The sequence below is a fragment of the Manis javanica genome, chromosome 4 (genome assembly GCF_040802235.1).
Source record: "Manis javanica isolate MJ-LG chromosome 4, MJ_LKY, whole genome shotgun sequence".
In the NCBI taxonomy this organism is placed as follows: domain Eukaryota; kingdom Metazoa; phylum Chordata; class Mammalia; order Pholidota; family Manidae; genus Manis; species Manis javanica.
In genome coordinates, this window is record NC_133159.1 from 175,232,450 (window position 1) to 175,248,969 (window position 16,520).

Genomic DNA, 16,520 nt, shown 5'->3' on the forward strand with positions numbered 1-16,520 from the left:
TGAGCCAAGTCCAGCAATGTCCCAGGGCCTGCTGGGAAGGGCGTTGGAACACAGCCACGCCCACCAATTTACATATCAACTATGGCTGAATTGGCACCGCCCAGCAGAATTCAGGAGTTGGGACAGAGACCGTATGGCCAACAAAGCCTAAATTATTTACTGTCTAGCCTGTCTTAATCAGTTCAGGTGGCTACACAAGAATGCCATGGACTAGGTGACCTAAACAACAAACATGTATTTTTCACGGTTCTGGAGGCTGGGAAGTCCAAGATCAGCATGCCTGCATGGCAGGGGAAGGTCCTGGTGAAGGCCACCTTCTTGGTTTACAAATGACTGTCTTCTTGTTGTATAAGATGGAGAGAGAGCACTCTTGCGTCTCTTCTTGTAAGGGTACCAGTCCCATCAAGAGGGCTCCCCCCTCATGACCTGATCACCATTCAAGGGCCCCATCTCCAAATACTATCACATCGGGATTAGGGCTTCAGTGTATGACTTTGGGGGCACACACATTCCATCCGTAGCACAGCCCTTTACAGGAAAAGTTTGCTGACCCCCTCCTCAAGAGAACTGCAGTAAGCTCCTAGCTGGACCCATAGTTTCTTCTCTTGGTCTCTTCATCCATTCTCCACCAGGCAGCTGGTATTACCTATAAAGCGCAAATTGTACCATGATACACTCCTGCTCAAAACCGTCTGGTAACTTCCCATAACAATTAGAATAAATGAAAATTTCAGCTTACTCGCGCTGACTAGATCCCTAATTGGCTGGCCTCTGTCAGCCATCAGTGAGCTTCAGGCACTCTGAACCTTCTCAGACCTGACCTGCTCCTGGCCACCTCACGGCCTTTATGCTCTCTCTCTCTGCTCTGCTAGAATGCTTTCTCCCCAGATGCTGCTAGAGTTTCTATCTTCCCATATTTCAGGAAAGTCTTTGCTTTAATGTCACTTTCTCAAAGTCAATCCTTGACCACAATTAGCAAATTATACCCCTGTCCTTCCCTCCCTTCTGGAACATTCTATCCCACACCCTGCTTTTATTTTTCCTTGCAGTATTGGTCAGTTCTGTCCATCCACATGTACAGCAGACAGGCCTGTTGACGGATTTGTCTGCAATTGAAGGGAAAGAAAGGGTTCAAGGATGAATCTTACACTTGGGACACAACTACTGGAGGATGGTAACACCATTCACTGAGGTGGGGAAACCTGTGGGAGGGACATATTTGGGGAGGAGTCAGAGGGAAGGATCCAAATTTCCATTCTGGACATGTTAGATTTAACATATCTATTAGACGCCAGGGTGGAGATGTCTGGTAGGCAGTCGGGCGTACTGCTCTGGAATCCAGGGGAGAGATTGGGTCTCCAGATAAAAATTCATGAGTCATCAACATATAGATGACATTGAAAGCCCTGACCTTGGATGAGATCTGCTAGGTAACGTAGACACAGAAGACATGAGGGTCAAGGGCAAAGTCCTAGAGCCAACGGATACTTAGAGGACAAGGGAAAGGAGATTGAAAAGGAGAATCCACTGAGGTTGCAGGAAAACCAGGAGAGTCTAATGTCCAAAACGCCAAGTGAAGAAAGATTTCAGTTCCAGATGCTACTGTCATCTCCAGATGGGGACTGAGAACTGGTCTTTAATTCTGGCCAAAGGGCTGAGACAAGAGCAGAAAAATGGGGACAAAAACCTTGCGGGAGAGGGTTGAGATGAGCTCCTAAGGTGAAGAGGTGGAGATGGAGCATAGGACAATTTCAAGGAGTTTTGTGACATGGCAAAAAGAAAATGAAGTGACGGCTAGAGGAAGCTACGAGAACAGGGAGAGATCCTCTAGAATGAGAGCTATTCCAGTGTATTAATGGGCTGTTGAGAATGTGACATTAGAGAGAAAAGATGGCACTGAGAGAAGGAGCAATCACGGTGGAGCGAAGCCCTTCAAGTAAGCAATTCAGGATGGGTCCCGGTGCACCAACAATGAAGGCAGTTGCAGGTGAGGGTCTGTGGGGAAGGCAGAAGACAAGGGCACTGAGACGGGTGGAGGGCTGACTCATTTGTAGGAGGATAGAGGAAGTTCTCTTCTGTCTGCTCTGTTCTCTCAGTGAATAAAGATGAAATCATCAGCTGAGAGTGAGGGGGTGAATATAAGGTGAGGTGGGATGTGAAGTAGTGTCCTTGGAGGATGGGGTGGGGTACTGGCCGGGGAATGTCTAGGTTTACCAGGCAGTGCTGAGAGCCCAGTGAGGCTTATGGTCAAAAATTAACATGTGCCCAGATAACCCTGCTTTCCCTGTTCTCCAGCCATATCCAAATACACTGGCTCAGAGTCAGTGGAGGGCTGGACGGATGCAGGGTGGGAGATTTTGAGGTCGCTGGGCTGCAGGGGGAGGGAGAAGCTGAGACTATACACAAGACAGTGGCCATGAAAAGGTTGAAGGAATGGTGTCCAATGGAAGAGTCCCTGGTTACCGGTCCGGGTAGGGCCAAAAACTCGCTGACATTGGGGCCGTAGAGAGAATTATCTGGAAGACAGTAGGTGGTGGTTGGCAGTGGTATCCTTAAAAAATGAGGTTTGGGAGAAAGAGTTCTACTGTGGGCTCAGGGTGGCCATGGAAGGGAGGGACTGAGGAAGTACAAAGTTCAAGATCATGGGAAGAAAAAGGACCCAAACCCTGAGACCTGAATATGGGGGGCCTGTCTGTGTGGTTACAGAAACTACTGAAGACCCGGATCAGTGCAGCTGGTGTTGGTGGTGAAACTGAGCTGGGCGCCAAGTCTTCCGAAGCCAAGGGGGAGGAGGCTAACTCAGCAGCGCAGGGGCTGGCTCACGGCATGGAGTCTATCTAGGGCTGTGGGGGTGAAAGGATGTGGGGTCAGAGAGGAGAGAGGATGGAGAAATGGTCTGGAGGATGGCCTGTGGAACAAGTAAGACACGTCAGCACCTTCTAGGCCCTGCTCATGCGGGGAAGGAAGTGCTCCCACTGCAGAAGGCTGAAAGGGCAGCCATGACCTTTCAGTTGGTCGGTTTCTGTTGCAACAGGCATTCAGAGAGAATATTCTTAGAAATGCATAAGGATATGGGGCATTTTGCTAATGTAAGACTCTTGAGTTTCAGATCACAGTGGAAGGATTTTAAGGGAATGTCTCTTGTGTCCAAATTTCTCCTTTTTATAAGGACTCCAGTCATATTGGATTAGTGCCCACCCTAATGACCTCAGGCCAGCTTGGTTAAATCTGCAAAAACCCTATTTCTAAAATAGGGTCATATCCAGGTCCTGAGGACTAGGACTCCCCTGTATTATTTTGGGGGCACAGAACCCAATGCACAAGATCTGAAGGTCTAGTGATCACAGATGTTCTTGTATACTTGGAATTTTGATGGTAAACTGCAATGTGATGCAGGATGCAAGGAGTTTTGATATTTTCCTGGGTGGGTCACAAGCCTTCTTAGGCTTGTTTTCTGAGAATGTAGGACAAGATGGGGAATGGTAGTCACACAAAGGGCACATTAATTATGGGACTACACAAAGATCTGGGGACCTCTTTATAGACAGCTGAGAGTAGGGTGGTGGTGGGCAGTGGACCATAAACAACTCTTCTCATTGTTCACTCTACTCACTATACTTCAGCTGTGCTTGTGGTCTATCTCTGCCTCCAAAATACACCTAGACTGTTCCAGCCTCAGGGCCTTTGCACTTGTCATTCCCACTGCCTAGGAAACTCGTTTCTCAGTGCTGTTCATGGCTGGCTCAGTCTTATCTGAGAGCTCATCTCAGAAGTCACCTGCTTAGAGAGGCCTTCCCTGGCCATTGTATCTAAAGTACTATCATCTCCTTCACCATGTTCTTTATCATTTCCTGAAAGTATTATTTTCACATCTGTTCACTTGTTTAATGTTCGTTTCTCCAAATTGTCTATAAGCTTCACAAGACAAGAACATTGTCCCTTTTGTTTGCCGTGGCTCCCCAGCATGCAGAGCAATGCTGAGTATGTGTAGGCATTAAATAATAACAACAGAACAAAGCAAGCAGTAGTAATAATGATCTTTGATGAATAAATGTGGGCATATACAAAGCCTAAGTCACTGAACCTCCCTCAACCTTATTCACAAATTTAAGATTTCAACCTAGGTACTATCTTTAAGATCCTTTCTGATCCTATAATGCCAGTTATATAACGGCCTGATATAATCTGAGAGACCCACAGGAATGTTAATGCTCAACATACATGTGAACATCTCAAGGCCAAAAGAAAGGTCCTGTGTGTTACATCTTAAAAAAGGTCTTCTTTATCGGGTCAAGATAACAGATCTAATTTGAGCAAAGAATGGCTTTACTAATAACACCTTTCCTTACACTTCACATTAATCCTTTAAGCTGCAGACTGCGTGTGGATAAGGTAGGGCCAGGGAACAAGATGGTCCTGTGGCGGCAGCTGTGCTTTCTCAGCCATCGTCTTGGACCTTTGGGTGAATTCCATTGGTTCCGATTATTGTTCTTAGGGTATAAATGGGACTCCCTCAGTTGTGGAAGTACCTCATTCTCCCAAGAATCACAAAGATCTTTATCAACTGATCTTAGCCCAACTTTTCGTTGAGAAGATAAACCTAACGAAGCTCACGTATTTGCCTCTGTCTGCAGCCCTTATTAACGCAGGGCCTGCTGTAGGAATTCAGCTCCTTTGTGAAGCTCCAAATGTCTGCTGTTCTCTCCCTTCTAAACTCAGGGGAGCCTAGCGCCATCTGCTATCCTACCACCCTATTCATTTATTCTTTGGACCAAGGATTAAACACCTAAAGAGGTAATTTGAAATAGCAGAGGTCACAGTTATTTGGCAAACGTCTCTCCCGCACTGACTGTGGTTCTGAGCCACCTGACATTCACCCAAGCGGTTCCCTTTCACTGTTTTACGGACCTATCTTTTCTTTCCCCCAAGGGCCGTGGCATACCTCCCCTCGCCCCTTCCCTTTCCCCTAACCGCCCCCCCCTCATCCCCCCAGGCAGGTTAATGTGCCTTATGGGGTTGTCGGATCTTTACGAGGCTGAGACGGGTGGTGGATGCCGCCGCCGGAGGGAAAAGGGCAGGAAACCTACAGGAGGCGAAGCCTGCCTTTTTTGATGACTGGTCTAAGGCTTCTTACTTGAACTTTTGGTTTTATAGTTCTATAAAAGGCAGCTGACAAAAGAGATCCCGTTTTGGGAGGGTCCAGCTGGCCGGGCTGAGCTGGGCGGGGCAGCACCAACATCTGAAAGCCAGGCCTGATTTTCACCATGATGTCAGAGAGGTTCCCAGGGAGCCAGAGAGTGCGGAGAGCAGACAGGCCAGCCCGCCCTGCCCGGTGCCAGCAGCAGCTTCGGATGCCGCCTTCCTGGCCCGTCTGCAGGAACCTTTCCTCCTCGGAGACTCGGCAGAGTTTGCAGGGGAAGGAAGCTCCCTTACTCAGTGGGCGGGTGTCTGCAGGGCAGGGGGGGGCCTGTGCCCCTCTCCAGCCCCCCGCTTCCCCCGTGGCCTGGCTGGCCCAGCTCTGTCTCCCTCCACTTCAGCGGTGGACAAAGCCTGGCTGCTCTGAGGCCCACCTCACCTTGACAGACCTGTGGTCCCGGGCCCTAGGGCCCCAGGCCCCCCGCTTCTGGACTTGGGGTGCCAGCCTCTGCTCCTGCCTCTGACTCAGAGGCAGACGCTGGACCGTAGGGCAGCCCAAACGGAAAGAGTGTTTGGGGGCGGGTGGTTGTTTTCCATTAAATTCAATCTGGAGAAACACTTTTTTTTTTTCTTTTTTGACTTATTCACATCAAACTACTGCTTTGCACTGGCCCAAGCCCTGCAGTTTCCTGCCGCTGTGGACAAGCAGGTCGGCTCTCCAAGCCCCCGGGAGGCTAGGGGTGAAGCAATAGCGGCTCACTCAGCCCTGACTCAGAGGAGGTTCCTCTCCCTGGGGCCTGAGTCGCTGCCCAGCTCCAGAGAGAGGCGGGGAGGAGCGGCGGGGGGGGGTGGAGGGGCAGCTGGGCGCACAGCCTTTGCCGCATCCACGAGTGCCCGACGCAGAGGGGCTCTGGCAGCCCCCCGGTCCTCCGACGTCTCCGATCTGCACACTCAGCCCCGTCTGTGCAGGCGGATCACATTCCCCCAGGAGCTGCGGCAGAGCAGGGCTACAGCCAAACATCACGTGACCCTGGACTGCAGAACTGAAAATGATCAAACTCCATCAAAAATTATCATGCCATACAATTGAAATGTTTTGGGGGTTTTCTTGGCTTTTTGTGTGCACGCTGTCCAGGGACGAAGATACATTCTCCCTCCCCTTGTTCCTTCATTTAATGGTCCTATGTTATTTTAGAGCCTGCTATCCATTATTTTCAGGTACTACCGTGTAACAGAAGGATGTCCAGTTAGCAAGCCTGGAATAACACGTGCTTCATTGATTAACAAACTCCCTGGAAACCAGGGTTGTCTTCACAAATGATATAAAGGGTGTGGCGTTTTCCTCTGTATTTCCCGAGGTGGGCAGGAGGGTGGCCCTCTACCCCTCATGGCCTGTGTTTGAGGGTCCGCATAGGTTCCTGTCCCCATATCTCTGAGCGGAAGCACCCAGGTTGGAGGTCTTGAAGAAATCTCCCCAAGAAACAGAGCTTCCTTCACTCAAGAGCAGTGAGGGGGGAAGCCACCATTTGCCACACATTTTCCTGCCTCTCTTCGCTTCCTTTGCTCATTTATTATTCCTTAAATGTCCGTGGAGCACCAACGACGGGCCCACAGACATCCTCCTCCTTAGGAGGCACTGCTGTATATTAAATATGTAAATCAAATCAGATGCGTAACATAAAAACAAATAAAACACCCACAACAAGAGAGCAGCTCATGAGCTGGGTAACGAACTAAGAGGGGTGAGCCGTGGGGTGGGCCTCTCCCCCACCTATCTTGGTGAGGTCACAGAAACTGCTTGATTAAACAGCATTCTTTTCAAGGTACTTTTTCATCATGCTGTTTACTCACGATAGCCCTGGAGTGTGGGACCAGGCGAATCATGCCCATTACAAAGATGGAAAAACTGTGGCCAGCGGTTAAGTACCTTGACCTTTAATGGCCAACTACTTAGTGATTGGCAGTAAATGAACCTGACCCCAGGACTTACAGTTATTACCCAAGGACTCCAGCCGCTACACCAGAAGAGGCATAGATAGCTCCATCAAGGAATGTTTGTTTTTCTTCCTTTTTTGTTAATTAATACCATGGATAGTGCCTTAGTCAGCTTGGACTACTATAGCAAATGACTGTAGGCTGGGTGACTTCACTGACAACATTCTCCCAGCTCTGAACACTGCTAAGTTCAGGCTTATCAGACTTACCAGACCAAGGTACTGGCAGATACCATGTCTGCCGACAGCCTGCTTCCTGGTTTCCAAAAAGTCACCTTGCTGGGTTCTCACATGGTGGAAAACAGAGAGACAGCAAGCAAGCTCTCTCCTGTCTCTTTTTCTGAGGGCACTAACCTAAGCATTTCCCAAAGGCCCCATGTCCTCATGCTTCACAGTGGAGCCAGGATTTCAGCATACGAAGATGAAATTCGTCCCCAACAGGTAAAGAGAAAACTTGGAAAAACCTTTTACTCAATCCACACCTTAATACTGCCTGGACTTTAAAGCCAAGACATGGAAGCATGAGATGAACTCAGCCTCAGCTGCTGGCTTTGAAGATGGAGAAGGACTCGTGAGCCAGGGAACGCACACCAGCTCAAAGCTGGAAGACTCAAGAAGTGGATTCTCTGCTGAGAGCCTCCAGAAGGCACCCAGGCCTGCTGACACCCCTTGGTGTTAGGCCAGGGAGACCCATCTCACACTTCTGATGTCCAGAACTGATAATAAATGGGTGTCATTTTAAGCCACTACATTTGTGATATTGTTACAGCAGCCACATGAAACTCATACAGATGGGCAATCTTCTGACTGGGTAACTCTGGTTAAGTTCCGTTTGGCCACATCCTGAGTATATCTGTGGCTTATTGCAGTGTTCACAGGAATCACCAAATAAAAAAATGGCTCTGAGGGTTTCGAGGATTTCTCTGGCTCACCAGTTCCCTGAGGCCACGACCAGGTGCCCCCTTTACCTTGATCACATCAGCGGCAGTGCATCTGGCCCTTCTCCACTTCCATCTTTTTAAACTGTGGTTTCCCTCTGAGACCAGTGCCAGGTCCCAGGGCCCAGCTGCGTGGCCCAGACAGCATAATAGCTGTGCAGTGCAAGGTACCTTGCGGCTCACGTTTACTGGCAAAATCGCAGCATCAACGAGTCACCACTAGTAAAAGCAACCACAGAGCTCGGTTCTCTCTGAGGAGGTCAGGACCACAGATCAAACAGGAAAGTTTGGTTGGACCTGCGCAAACTCACAACTCCCCCACGTGCATGTGGGCAGAGGTCAGCCTGATGCGCTGCTAATTTGGACAGGCAAGCGGAGGCTACAGGTCATGGCGGCCCCATCTGTGAAACTCATGGGGAGAGACCCAGTGGAGGTGGGCATGTGGTACCCAAAACCTCAGGTTTTTTGCCTGGAAAGCCATAGAAGCAGTCGATGAGTCAGAACTATGGAAAGGCACTGGTGCTTGGCAGGTAAACTGTAAACCAGAAGATGCCTTCTCGCTTACTTTTTCCTCTTAATAAAGTACGCTCATAATATAATTGTACCGACTAGCATCTGAGGGTGGGGATTGTTCTTGTTCTCAGCATAACATAAGCAAAGAGCTCAGAGCCTTGATCTGCTTCCCACTCTCCTTGGTGGTGGGCTCCCTGAGCCCCCCTGAACCCCATCTTCCTCCTTTGAAGAGTGGAGACAGTAACAGGAACCTCATGGCATGGTTTGGAAGCTTGAATGAGTCAGTGATTGAAAAATGATTAGCACATCATAGACAACAGATAACACTCCCCCTACTCAACTCCATCAGAATAAACTATATTATCCACATCTGTCCTGATCTTCCACCTGGGGTCTAGGCTTCTGCCTTCAAAAATCCCCATAATTAAATAGCTCTCCAAGTGATAGAAACTCTCACGGTTTTGAAAAGTTACAATGGGAGATAGTCTACAGTTCTCCTGGGCCCATATTTTCTTCTGATCTTGTCAAGCCCTCCTGCTTTTACTCTGTCCCCAAAAACAGTGACACAAACTGGGACTTACCTTCTGCTTACAAATAATGCAGCTCTTTGCAGTTTCTGCAGGCCATTCTCTACATGTCACAGAGATGCCATTTAGGAAGCTCTTCATTGAAGATTTTCTTTACTGAAGTGTTGTTAAGAGTTCAGGCATTCAAGTCCTCACATCCAATGTCATCTATAAAAGATTAGTTCATAACACATTCCTTCCCTCCCCACTTACTTGTCAGAAGGATGCCCTGATGGTTTCATCGGGGAAGTATGTCCCAAAGACTTTCACCTCTAGGCTTCTGGAGACCCGAGGCTGGATGATAGAATGCCATTCCTATCTGATAACTTGTTTCTTGGCTTAGGTGAAACCAGTTTTTAGGAGGCAGGAAACCAAACCCCTGGACCTGGCCCTGCAAGCATTCCCACGTGTTCAGTAAACCTTTTTACTGGGAATAATGATGACTCTTCTTGCTGCCTACATCCCCAGAACAGGAACAGAATTCTTTTAGCCCAGCAAGTGACACATAGCCCAGAACCAGTAGAGGTAGGAAAAAGAGTGTGTAAGGAGAGGACTTCTGGAAGGTTCTGGAACTGCGTGGGTTCTTCAAGCAAGATCTGCAGGATCTTGGTTCATGGTCTGGCTTTGCTCAGCCACCTGTGAGGCCCTCTCTGGGCCTCAGGGCCTCCTCTGTGAAGGGGCAAAAGTGGGATTAAATGATCTCCATGGTCTCTCTAAGCTCTCAGGACTCTCTATTTCCCATTTCTCTGATTTTTAGTATTATGGTGATGCCTTATCATCCCAGGCCATGAAAGGCATTTCAGCAGTACCTACAAAAATGTTATTGGTGTATTATTAAATGTGTTCTATTTTTCAGTGCTAGGTGTTACCTTGCCTATAAGTTGAAGTCATTAGAAATAATCACTGTTATTCAGTCAGTGAACATTCATTGAGTGCTACACCACACTAGGTCCTTGGGCATAGGACAAAAGACAGAGCCTCTCCCTTGAGGACTTCACATGCAAATAGGAGAAGATAGGAAATAAATATGAAATTCATACAATAAAATAAGTTCTCTGGGGAGGAGAAAATTGAGTGATTGGGGAAGTACCTTGGCTAGGATGGGGGGACCAGGGGAAGATTAGAGGGAAGGGAACAGGCATTCCCAGTAGAAGGTACAGAAGTGTGCAGGCCTGCTGTACTTGATAGGCCAGAAGAAGTCCAGAAAGATCAGCAAGGGCCAGATCACCAAGGTCTCGTAGGCCAGGGTGAGAAGATTTGATTTAATTTGAAGGATTGTATGATCAGATTCCAGTGATGTGAACTGAGCTATTAAATTCCAGAAAAGGCCATGCAGTCCTAAGAACAGGAAAAGCAAAACAGTTGATAATCATGTTTGAGTGGCTCTCCATGGAGAGACCATGAATGGTTGCTTAGCAGGCTGAAGCCTCGTTCCCAGGCAGTTTAGGGAGCCCATCTGGGCGGGCTGAGCGCCAAGGCATCCTGTTGATGGAAAAGGGGGAGTCTGGCGAGCTAGAGTGGAGAAGGCACCAGACTCAAGGTGTGCTCAGGTGAAGGAGTGGGAGGGGACAGGTGCATTTACCTGGGGAGACCCCCGAGTCATGGCAGGACTCTAATATAATAGAGAGAGGGGGCGGGTAGGCTGGGGACCCCTGGTTTCTGAAAGAGAGGCTGAGGAGTTTGTAGCATGACTTATGATCCACACAGACCCCACGACATCTTTTCCTCTCCTGGTGCGGACCTTACACCTGGGAGACTGGCCTGAAGTAGACAAGAGACCAGTTCCCACCTGTGGGAGCCTGTCTTCGCTTCTCCTGAGTTAAGAGTCAACGTATGATTGTACTTTTTCCTTTCCTCGACATACGTAACTTTCTAGTTATTGCCTACCTATTCTATTTTATATTAGAAAATGTTTAGTGTGTTGATTATGAAAAATCATATGTAGGATAATTTTTTTAAAAACAGCAAGTGGTAGGTCAACCTTGTTCCTCCTAGAGACTACTCTTAATATTTGGTATATTTATTTCCAGTCCTTTTAGGTACATGCAGATGCATTTACAGATTTTCTATTTCTCTTTGGAATAACACTGCATATTCAGTTTTGTACTCTGATTTTTCACTATGAATTCTTTGCATATCACTAATATGCCTTAAACTCATTAATTTAGTGGCTCACAATATTCCTTTATACAAAATACCACTATTTAACTATATGCGTATTATCCCACTTTTAAAAAGTTATTGGGATTTGATACATGTTACTACTAGGTAACAATTCTTCATAAAAATGTATGTGTACCCTCGCACTAAATCTTCGCAACAGCCCTGTGATTGAGTACTGTTTTTAATTCCCATTTTACAAGTGAAGAAACTGAAACTTAGTGAGATTTGGCAACTTCCATTTATCCCAGTTAGTAAGAGATGGAGCCGGAGATACTGTTAGTACAGGGAATATGCTCACCTTTCCATCCTCGTATTTGCAAATAGCTTCTCAGAAGTGGCATTTCTTGATCAAAGAGTAGAGCCCCCTGTTTTGTAAGGTTCCAATGTATATTGTCAAATTGCTTACATCCCCAACCAATAGCATTTGTCCACATTGTGACACCCTTATTCCAAATGCTGGCAAGATTGTGGTTAACTTTTCTGTTCTTTGCTCACTCCCGAGACTGAACTTCCATTCACTTCTATTTTTTTTCAGGGACCTGTCTCTTCAAGTCCTCTGCCTATTGCTAACTGAGAGTTTTTCAATAAATTTGGAAGGGCCCTTTGTGCACTTAGGGTATTGTTATTTGGTATATTTGCATCCAGTGTTTTGTTTCTGAGGTTGCTGTTTGCTTTTAAATCATGTTTGTTTGTTTGTTTTTAATGTGAAGCTGGGATGAGCAAAGTTTTTCTATAAAGGGCCAGATAGTAAATATTTTACACGTTGTGGGCCATGTGTTACCTATCACAACTACTCAACGCTGTGACGGTGGCCAGAAAGGAAAGACTGGTCATACGTAAGCTAAGAGGTGTGGCTAGATTTGGTCCATGACTTGTAGTTGGCAGACTCCTGACGTAAAAAATAAAATTTTAAATTAGAAAATCTACCAGTTGCTCCTCTTTCAGATTTTCTCCACTGCTTTTGTACTCATATAACCCAGATACTTGATAGACATCTTCTGTGTTATAGATACTACTGGAAATCTGCTCAGACTTAGTTGGTAGTTAGTTGGTAGCAGTTCAACATCTTGCTCCTTCTAGAAACTTCTTCCTCTTTCCCTCCATACCCATCCCAGTGTCCTCCTTCGTCTTACTTCCTGTTGTTTCTCCTCGTGTTTTCCTCCTTCCTTCCCTATTGGAGTATCAAGAATACTCTTCTTGTCTCTCCCACAGAGCAATGTTCATTACTCAGCCCCCATCACTGCCTTCCTTTCTACTTCATGAACTTACTCCAACCAATGAGTTCCATCCGTAAGTGGAATTGTGGGGAATAAAATTTTCCACATCTCATTATCGATAGACAAACTAAACCAAGCTCAAGATCAGAGATATATGCATCTATATTTTATTTTGGCTTTTTTTGTGTGTGCATTTAACTATTTAGTCCTTTTGATCTTTATGTTGTGGTGTATGGTTTGAGAAATGATACCAACTTTCTTTCAAATATTTAGCCACTTATCCCCAGAATAGTTTTTGGTATGTATATAGAAGAGTCAGTTTATGATTAAATTGGCTTCAAAATTAGAGGAGAAAGAACCATTAAATGATGCTGGGACATCTCTGCGCTACTCTGCTCTCTTACATCATCACCATGCTGTTTTGATTATAATCTCTTAAAATGTTATAAAAAGTGTTTTGGCTACCTGCACCATTTCTGCTTCCAGATACAAGTTAGATTCGCTTTTTCAAGAGCTCCTGTAGCTCGCACTACTCAAATTTTTATTAAAATTGTTCAATCATAATACACTATAGGAAGAATGTACATCTTCATACCATCTGATCTTCTGACCAGGAATACCTATCCAAATCTTATTTTGTATCTTTTTAGCAAAAGTGTTTGTCATAATTGATCTCAAGAAATTTTAATTTCTTATTTGAATTGAGAATTTTGCCACCTATTAACTAGGGATTGATGGTCTAAGAGCACAATTTACTAGCATATTGGTGTGTCAGTTTTATGTCAATAGTCATGAATGAATGGATCTTTAATTTCCTTCTGTAAAAAGTGTCCATAATTCCTTTATTGGTTCTTTTGTTCTCTCTCCTCCATATCAGTCATTTTCCTTTTTGGCTTTTCCCACCCTCTTTTTAACCTTTTTTCTCTGCATTCTCAGAGTTTCTTAAGTTTGTTTCACATCACCGATTCCTATTTTCTCCAGTGTCAAGCCTATTATTTACCATCTCTGAGAGAAACATTTCTAACAGAGAAGATAGATGTTACCAGTTCTGTTTCTTTGCAGTTACTTTATATCTTTTTAATATCCTTTATATTCTCTGTTCATTGACTTTGCTCTATTCAAAGAAGGCAAAAATGACTTTGACTCTGTGAAACCAAAACAGAAAACCATGAGGAGAGAATGGATTGAAATGAAAAAAATCATGAAGAGTTGGCTTTGTTTTTAATTCTGTTGCATTCTATAGAAGAAATTCAGAGAGATGTTTTTCTTTTAGTTTTCAAGAGAAAGTTGTTTTCTTTGTGTTGATTATTTTTCTCCTGTGGGATGATACCGATTCCTTTCTGTCTCTCTTTCTCTGCTTGTCCTCAAAGGAAGAGCGTTCTATATGAAGCAGTATTTTGCAAATAGCTTCTACATTTGGACTTTTCTTAGCCTTTCTCACCGTTCACCTCCAGGCTGATTGAAACTATATCTTACCTGGAGGATAAGTTGAAAAAATAAATGAATCCATATGTCAGTGAATCGTAAAGAGCTGGCTAATGAAACCCCATGTCCAGAAACACAACAGTGATTCCTGCCAAGGTGTTCACATCTCATTCAACTTCCACATCTACACCCACCGTGTCCTGTAAGCTATGGAGGCCGGCATTTGAAACGTGTCTCTGAGATGTCAAAAGTAGTCTCCATAAGGCTTTGCAGCAGGAATGCACAGAGCCACGGAAGCTTGCCAGAAGTGTAGGAGGCAGATTCACTCTGCCCTACAAATCTCATTTACAGGCACAAGGGATGCAAGCAGTGACGCAGCCTGTTGACTCAGTGATTCCCAGCTGTGTGGGTGTTGATCCCATGGATCCCAGAGGGTAAACGTGGGCCACAGGGCGTCGGGTATTGGTCTTGAATGCACAGGATTTGGTAGGAGCCCGAAGGGACTCTGAAAGGAGGTCTTTGGGATCAAGAGAGAGGCAAGATTAAGATGCTTGGGGAAGAAAAAATGAAGCCCCATACAGCCACTGTGAGCATCTTAACGCAGAATTAAATCATTCTTCCGAAGGGCAGTAACACATTGTGGCTAAGAGCTCAAGGTCGGCCTCTGACGTAGTGGCTTGTATTAGCTGTTTTGGTTCGCGTCTTCGTTGCGGCATGGGGAGGAGGAGTATGCACGGGCCGGCGGGCCATGAGCCATGTGACTCGTTTTGGCCAATGGGCTGAGAGCAGAAGTGATGGATGTCATTCCCTGAACATCACTGCTATTGAGAGATCCCCCCAGCACTCACTTTGCTGCCATGGCAGTGAGGGGCTGTGTTTCGGATTGTGAGTTTCAAGATGTGAAGACCCTCAGCCTAGGTCTTTAAGTAATTAAGTGGGATGGTAATATGAATGAGGAATATATTTGTGTTGCTTTAAGCCATGAAATTTGAGGGCAACTTGAGGGTTACTGATCAGCACGGCATAACCTAGATTTCTTTGACAAATATATTCTCTTATTAGCCAAGCGATCACGAGCCACTCTCTGAACCATTTTGAGTATAAATTTCCTCATCTGTCGAGTGGAGACAATCACAGCACTTGTCTTATAAAAGTGATTTAAAAAATATTGCCTGTAAAGTGCTAACCCATGTTTTTAGCACATACTAAGTGCCTTGCAAATGCTACCTCTCAACTTTGATTCTCCAGAGATAGAAAGTAAAATGAGAGTTCTTCTGTCATATTACCTCAATTCATATCTGAAAAGAGAATCAGAGAGAGGGAGAGAGGGAGAGGGAGATTGAGAGAGAATCCTTTGGAAGCATACCTTATTTACAGAGTAATTAATGGGATCCTCAACAAAACCACCACCGCTTTATTGCCCAAGTCACACATGCCAATGTGTTCAAGTCCCATGAGATGTGAACCACTTGAACTATTTTCAGATAAATATCTAAGGAGGATAAAGGTTCCAGCTCCTCCGGGACAATATTCCCACACATCGTTCCTGTCCTCTTCATTATGTCTCAGGAAGGTAGGGGCAGACCTCTGGGAAAGCAGGCATGATTTCTAGAAGCTCTTCCTTATTTTCTCACAGCAGGGAGGGAAGCCGACTCAGGGTGTGGTGTCCCCACCTGCCTTCTCCACATACATTCTCCTTGGGGTGTCTCAGCACACCAGGGGTGTGGTTAGGCGAGTATCACTCCACCCAGGGGGTGTCTTCCTGGCCAAACCTCATAGAGCCCAGACTCTCATAAACAGGCCCGTGCAGTGGCAGCAATGATGGGACAGATTCAGCACCCTCCATCAACTCCCCCAATACACTGTTGGACGTGTCTGCCAAGAACAACCCACCTTCAATAAAACCACCTTTGTCTAAGCGATTTCTCGAAGGTCTCCTACTCAAATATCCCTTGTCCCAAGCAGGCTTCTTGGATGAGGTCTGACACCATCACAGCCCAGATGTGGAGGCCAAGGGCCACCGAACATCCCAGCCCAAAGCCAGGGTAGGCCTTGCACTGAGGCTTCAGGGTACTTCCCAGGCATCACGCCCAGGAGATCCGGCTCCTCAGTAGGTGCTGTTCAGGCTTGTCCCAAACATAATCACACGGTGGAGTCACCAGTGTCCCGGGACAATTACACAGTCCTTGATTATAGTCCAGTTCAGAATCCAAGCCCCTTCTCCAGTGAGAATAAAATCACAAAGACCAGCTCTTTCCAAACACAACCTCCAGCCCTCCAGAGAAATACACACACTTCCCATTTCCATCCAGGCTGTGTTGTCAACATCCTCCCCTGCATCAGTCTATTCTCATTGACTTGCAATGAGATTCTGAAGTTTTTTCTAGCAAGTGGACATTCAAAGAAGATTCACCTCAAGGATCAAGAAGACAGAGCCTACTTGGGAAGCTGGGAGCAGGCCATGTGTATATGTATGACTTTGGTGGACACATTGGATGCTGGCGACAGATAGGTATATGCATGTGTGTATGTGTGTGCATGCAAAGCCTGGACATGTAGCTCTTTCAA

At 46.1% G+C, this 16,520-nt stretch overlaps 1 long non-coding RNA gene across 1 annotated transcript in view; it reads right to left on the reverse strand.

Moving 5' to 3' along the window:
- Positions 1-16,520, reverse strand: part of LOC140849195 (uncharacterized) — a 77,718-nt gene that overhangs the window by 7,733 nt on the left and 53,465 nt on the right. Inside the window, exon 6 of the long non-coding RNA XR_012130860.1 lies at positions 9,163-9,315. This is a non-coding gene — a long non-coding RNA (uncharacterized lncRNA). The remainder of the gene's footprint in view (positions 1-9,162; positions 9,316-16,520) is intronic.